Below are 7,500 nucleotides of genomic sequence, written 5' to 3'. Positions count from 1 at the left end.
ATAAAGATGAGAAGGCGATTTCTTAGGCATGTGGAGGGAGGAAGGGAGGGAAGGAGGGAGGGAAGGAGGGAAGGAGTTAGGGAAGGAAGGGAAGGAGGGAAGGTGGAAAGAAAGGAAGGGGGGAGGGAGTTAGGGAAGGAGGGGGGAAGGCGGGAAGTAGGGAGGGAGGGAAGGAGGGAAGAAGGGGGGGGGAGGAGAGACGGAGGAAGGGAGGGAAAGAGGGAAGGAGGGAAGGAGGGAAGGAGGGGGGGAAGGAGAGACGGAGGAAGGGAGGGAGGAAGGGAGATAAGGAGGGAGGGAAGTAGGGAGGGAAAGAGAGAGGGGAGTAGGAAGGGAAGGAGGAAGGGGAGGAAGGAGGAGGGAGGGAAGGAGGAAGGGGAAGAGGGAGGAGGGAGAGACGGAAGAAGGGATGATGGGAAGGAAAGAGGGAGGGAGGAAGGAAGGGAAGGAGGGAGGGAAGAAGGAAGGGAGGAAAGGAGGAAGGGAGGGAAAGAGGGAGGAGAAGAGGAAGGAAGGGAAGGAAGGAGAGAGGAGAGGAGAGAGGGAAGGAGGGAAAAAAGGAGGGAAGGAAGGAGGAATGGAGGAAGGGGGAAGAAGGGAGGGAGAAGGGATGAGGTAAGAAGAAGGGGATGAGAGAGAGGGAGAGAAAGAGAGAGAGGGAGAGGGGAGAGGGGAGAGGGGAGAGGGGAGGGGGAGGGCGGCTGCCATATCCCTAGGCAAAGTGCAGTTGCATTAAAATCCACTTTGCTCCTGTATTGCCTTTCCCTTTTTTTCTTTTTTTTCTTCTTCCTTACTTCCTCTTTCCATTTTTTTTCTTTTTTTATATACCTTTCCCTCTTCTTTCCCTCTGCAAACTCGAGAGTTAGAGAGGTACAAAGATATATGTATATATATATATATATATATATATATATATATATATATATATATATATATATATTTATATATATATAGAGAGAGAGAGAGAGAGAGAGAGAGAGAGAGAGAGAGAGCGAGAGAGAGCGAGAGAGAGAGAGAGAGAGAGAGAGAGAGAGAGAGAGAGAGAGAGAGAGAGAGAGAGAAAGAAACAATGCTGCGCTAAAACGGTATTGCTATTATTGTTGCCAATATCATCATTCTTATCTTTATCATTATTATCATCATCATTACTATCATTATCCTCATTACTATCATAATAATTACTACCATGATCATCATTATCATCATCATCGGGATAGTGATATTAACCACAAGAACAATACTAGTGACAAGAGCGCCATTATCTAAGAATCCCCCTCAGAATACACACAATCCCACGGGAGTAAGAGCGACTAATCTCTAAGGAAAGAGCGAAAGAAAGAAAGAAAGAAAGAAAGGAAAAAAAAAGACGAACCGAACTGAAAACTGGAAATAAAAACGAACCGCGTATTTCGTTCCCCCTGGAGGCCTTCGCTTCCAATGGGTGACGAGTGCGAGCCAGATCAGCTGTTGGCAGGTTTTGGTTGAGGCAAGGGGTAGGGGAGAGGAGGAGGAGGAGGAGGAGGAGGAGGAGGTAGTGGAGGTGGAGGTGGAGGAGGTAGTGGAGGAGGAGGAGTGGGAAGAGGTGGGGGAGGAGGAGGAGTTGGAGGAGGAGTTGGAGGAGGTGGGGGAGGAGGAGGAGGTGGAGGAGGAGGTAGTGGAGGAGGTAGTGGAGGTGGAGGAGGAGGAGGAGGAGGAGGAGGAGGAGGAGGAGGAGGAGGAGGAGGAGGAGGAGGAGGTGGAGGAGGAGGAGGAGGAGGAGGAGGAGGAGGAGGAGGAAGAGGAGGAGGAGGAGGAGGAGGAGGAGGAGGAGGAGGAGGAGGTAGGAAGAGGAGGTGGAGGAGGTGTTGAAGGAGGAGGAGGAGGAGAAGGAGAAGAAGAAGAAGAAGAAGAAGAAGGAGGAGGAGGAGGTAGTGGAGGTGGAGGTGGAGATAGAGGTGGAGGAGGAATTGCTGGAGGAAGAGGAGAAGGAGGTGGAGAAAGAGGAATTTGAAGAGTAAAAAGAGGAGGAAGAAGAAGAGGGAGGAAGGGGAGGGAAAAAGAGGAGTAAGAAGAAGTCGGAGACGAAAAGGAAGAGGAGGAGTTTTATGAGGAGAAATAGGGGAGGAAAGGAGGAAGGGGAGAAGGGGGGAGGGGGAGAGGAGCTTGGAGGAAATTGAGGAGGGGGGAGAGGAAGAGGGGGGGGAGGAAAAGGGGAAAAGAAGACGAGGAGGAGGGAGGAGAGAAAGATGGAGGAAGGGGAGGAGGGAGAGAAAGACAACACACACACATAGTATATCTATATAGTATGTGAAAATATCTTTATAAGAGAGAGAAAGAGAGAGAGATAAAGAGAGAAAAATGAGAAAAGAGAGAGAGAAAGATAGATAGATAGATAGATAGAAAGAGAGAGAGAGAGAGAGAGAGAGAGAGAGAGAGAGAGAGAGAGAGAGAGAGAGAGAGAGAGAGAGAGAGAGAGAGAGAGAGAGAAAGAGAGAGAGATAAAGAGAGAAAAATGAGAAAAGAGAGAGAGAAAGATAGAAGATAGATAGAAAGAGAGAGAGAGAGAGAGAGAGAGAGAGAGAGAGAGAGAGAGAGAGAGAGAGAGAGAGAGAGAGAGAGAGAGAGAGAGAGAGAGAGAGAGAGAGAGAGAGAGAGAGAAAGAGGACAAGATTAGATAATTAATTTTCAGAAACTCCTGCCGAATATTGTGGAACGGAAGCACTTATCCTTTGGCGTAAGTCCCACGTTATCACTCATTCCTTTCTTACCAATCGTCACCATCAACGACTTGAATGAGAACCAGAACCAAGGTAACAATTTGCAATATTGCAATACAGACGCTAGCGGGTAGAGAGGGTTAGACACGTATGTATATGCGGAGGGGGGGAGGTGCTTGGATAGCAATATGGGCGGCCGGGGAGTGTGTGGGTTGCAACCCGCCGTAACTTCCGCTTAACTGGAGTGTGCAACTTCATGCAACTTCCGTAATTCCATATTTGGCGGAGACATTAATGGTTGCTGATTAAATCTCGGTGCAATCAGGTCATCGCCATTACCTCGTGTTAGCCATTACAGCGGCGTTTGGGGGCGGGCTGGGCCTAGGAGGAAATTCCTTGGGAAGTTGCCTTGGCACTTATTTACTTCATTTTCTTATCATGATAGTTGATTAAATTGTCTTACTGATTTTTTTTTATGTTATGTCTTTTTTATGTTTTATTTTTTCATTAGGAGTTTTCATAGAGGGGGAGGGAATTGACTGAACTCTTATTTTTTCATGTTTAAAGAAATTGTTTTTTGAATATGGCGGATTAAAAAAACGGGTTTTATTATTATTATCATTATTATTATTATTATTTTTTATTTATGAGAAATTGATGGTTTGTGAGCATTTGGGTGAATGGTCGATTATACACTCACATACATATGCGCAAATAAGCACACACACACACACAAACACACAATCGCACACACAGTCACCCACATAAACACACACAAATAAACATACAAACACACACACACACACACACACATAAACACACACACACACAAACAAACACAAACAAACACGCACACACACAAACGCACACACAGACACACTCACAAAAAAAAAAAAAATCCCATATACATAATAAAAACCTAAGATTTACGAAGTTACCAATATTTTCTTAAGAATAACATGACCTTTAACAGTATGAATCCGGAGCCTATTAACCCTTCAATAGGCTTCCCTTAAGCCGGTAAAACGTAAATATCTAATGAGGTTATGCAGTGAGGCGAACAAAATAGATTAAAACTTCATTGACTAAGGAGTGAAGTTTTCCAAGAAGAGATGTTGTTGCTTATGGAGTGAATTTATTATTTTAGGAGTGAAGGTTGCCTATGCAGTGGAATTGTTATTTCAAGAGTGAAAGTGTTGCTTATGAAGTGCAGTTGTTTGTTTAAGTTGTGGGACGGGTTCATCTCTTCTTTGAATTAATTTGAAAGAAATACAAAGTTTCAAGTTGTTAAAGTTACGTTTCACTTCTTTAGCTGGTTCATATCCATATTTTGTTTTTGAATATCTAAATTTTGAATGTTGATCTCTCTCTAGGATTAAAGTAGTTCAGATTCTAATAATAACGCAAACCTATAATTATATTTTAAATTTCTTTTTCCAGTTTTATGTTACCTGGAAACGTTTCATCATGGAATACAAAACCGGTGACAAAAATTCATCACCGGTCATCACAAATCACCAGTCAATAGGGCCAAGAGAAATTTTACCACATTCTTGTTATCAGTTACAAGTCACCAGTAACAAATCACCAGTTACCAGTTACCAGTCTCAAGTAACCCTTCAAAAGATATCAATCACCGGTTACCAATGCCATGCCATCAATCACACCTCTTAAACGAGATCACATTGACATCGGTCAATTAACATTATTGCAGAAACAATATTGCATATACGTGTGGGAGAATCAGTCAACCGTAGTAACAATATTGCTATTTGATATCAAGAAGCAATCATATTCAGGATTCAAATGACGTGTAAACAGCGCTTCTCGTTTGCTGTTTATATGATATATATATGCATACGTTTCTGTTATTTAGGTATAAGTGTTGTGTTTGTCTCCTTTAGACCGAGGAAAAGTATTTCAAGCTGTTTGCTGTTGGGAAATATAGGCGTTGGTAAGGTTTATTTAGGGAAGGATGGGTCGTACTGGGGTTTATGTTGTGGAACGTTTCTGAAAGGAGTTTGGTGAGGTGCTCTTCACGGTCTGAAATTCATGGTTGACAGTATCTTTCTTTTTGTTGTTTTCTTTGTGTTTGGTTGTCTTTCTCATCATTTCCTTCTTACATACACGATGTCACACATACACACACACACCCACACATCCAAACACACAGCCATACACACAAACACACACACACACACATACAAACACACACCCACACACACACATACAAACACACACACACACATACAAACACACACACACATACAAACACACACACACGCACACAAACACACACACAAACACACCCACACATACCCCCCCCCCCCCCCCACACACACACACGGTATATACAAAAGCTCAAAAGTTCTATCAGGGAGATTGCTTATACGGCCCCTGATTTCTTCTGACAGCTGCCTCTTACCGACTTGATATTGAATTGAGATAGCGGTCAATCCTCCCTACGGAGCATATATATATATATATTTTTTTTTTTTTTCTGGAAAATAGTCTTTTTCCTTTTGTCCAGCGTTTTTTTTCATGTTTATCTATTGTCATTATTTTTCTAAGCTGTCTCTTCCGTGCGTGTTTTTTTTACATTTAATGCCGATTAGACTGTCATTATTGTGCTTATTCCTTACACATTATAGAAATAGAATGGAATTTCCTCTAGATGGTAAATCCGAAATCCGATAAAGATGAGCGCATTGTGTGTTTGTTTGTTTGTCGTTGTCTGTTTGTTTGTTTGTGTATCTGTTTGTTTGTATGTTTGTGTGTCTGTTTGTTTGTCGTTGTCTGTTTGTTTGTGTATCTGTTTGTTTGTGTGTCTGTTTGTTTGTCGTTGTTTATTTGTTTGTTTGTGTATCTGTTTGTTTGTTTGTTTGTTTGTGTGTCTGCCTGTCTGTCTGTCAGTCAACCCACCCACTATCTCTCTTTCTCTCTCCCTCTCTCTCTCTCTTTTACCATAGTCTCTCTCTCTCTCTCTCTCTCTCTCTCTCTCTCTCTCTCTCTCTCTCTCCCTCTCCCTCTCTTTTTCTCGCTCTTTCTCACTCTCTCTTTTATATGTTTATGTATGTATATATGTACAGTATGTATGTATTGTATGTAGCTATATATATATATATATATATATATATATATATATATATATATATAATTATATATATATATATGTATATATATATATATATATATATATATATATATATATATATATATATATATATATATATATGTATGCATGATGTATGTTTGTGTATATGTATGTATGTATGTATGTATGTATGTATGTATGTATGTAGGTATGCATGAATGTATGTATGTATGTATGTATGTATGTATGTATGTATGTATGTATGTATGTATGTATGTATGTATATATGCATGCATGTATGTATGTATGTGTGTATGTATGTATATATGTATGTATGTATGACGTTCTCTTTCTAGGCAAAAAGTAAGAGGTTATTAATTGTTTTTCATTAATTAGTTGAGGCACTAATAATCCCAACCCTCTTTCTTTCTCTCTCTTTTTCGTCTCTTCTTCTCTTGTGCTCTTTATCTTTATCTGTCTCTCTTTCTCTTTCTTTCTCTCTCTTATACCTTAGTCCTTTCTTGTACCCCCGTTCTCTCTTCTTCTCTTTCTCTTTATCTCTCTTTCTCTCTTTTACCATTATCTTTTCTTACCCCCGACTTACTCTCTTTCTCTCTCTCCCTCTCTCTCTCTAACTCTCTCTCTCTAACTCTCTCTCTCTCTCTCCCTCTCTCTATCTCTCTCTCCCTCTCTCTATCTCTCTCTCTCTCTCTCTCTTACCATAGTCTTTTCTTACCCCCGACTTACTCTCTCTCTCTTTCCCTCTCTCCCTCTCTTTCTCTAACTCTCTCTCTCTCTCTCCTTCTCTCTATCTCTCTCTCTCCCTATCTCTCTCTCTCTTACCATAGTCTTTTCTTACCCTCGACTTTCTCTTTTTTCTCTCTCTCCCCTCTTTCTCTCTTGCTCTGTTTCTCTTCAAAAACGTTATCTTAATGGGTTGATATATATTTTCCTTATCTTTCTACTTGTGTTCTTCTTATTGCTATGAAGGTAAAATTTTCTGTCTTATATAGCATTTCTAATAAAAGTTGATTAAAGCAAACAAAATCTAACACGTGAACTGAATTAACTAGGGGGCCTTAGATGTAAAGCTGAATTGAATTGTTGCTTAATTAAGTGTCTAAGTGAAGAAGCTTAGTTCGTAAGACTGAGGTGTTCCCCGTTCTAGAATGGCTAGGCAGGAGAGAGTGCATATGGCGTCCTTGCAAAGAGACCCAGCAATTGTTTAGTCCAAGATCTGGCAACATTCGTCTTGCACCGAGGCGTTGTTTGTGAATCTTGCAGGACAATGGCCGGGTGGAGGGTGGGGGGGGGGGTAGGCAGCCAGGCAAGGGTTGAATATTCCATAAAGAACAGACCTTAAATTGTATGCGACATATAAAGGCGAACTCTCTTGCTGTACCCTGTGCTGATATTTAGGGTGGTTGGTTTTGGTGAGGTTCTTATTAGTTTACACGTTTTATTTCTTGTTGATTTTGATGGATTTGTGGGAATAACATTTATAGCCTCGAGAAATTATGTAGCCTTGGTACTACTGTGACTAGTTGATTTTAAAGTTTCATGGATGAGTTTCAGGATAGGATTAAGAGTGGACACTTCTGGCACACCTGACTGGATGGGAAATTCACTGGACCCATAGCCAAGTTGCTCTCAATTATTTATGTCGCGATGCTGTGCCCTCATGCCACATTCTTATCGAGTGCGATGACA

The sequence above is a fragment of the Penaeus japonicus genome, unplaced genomic scaffold, assembly GCF_977035675.1.
Source record: "Penaeus japonicus unplaced genomic scaffold, GWHDUDI00000001_assembly GWHDUDI00000038, whole genome shotgun sequence".
NCBI classification, from domain to species: domain Eukaryota; kingdom Metazoa; phylum Arthropoda; class Malacostraca; order Decapoda; family Penaeidae; genus Penaeus; species Penaeus japonicus.
This window is presented reverse-complemented; position numbering follows the sequence as displayed.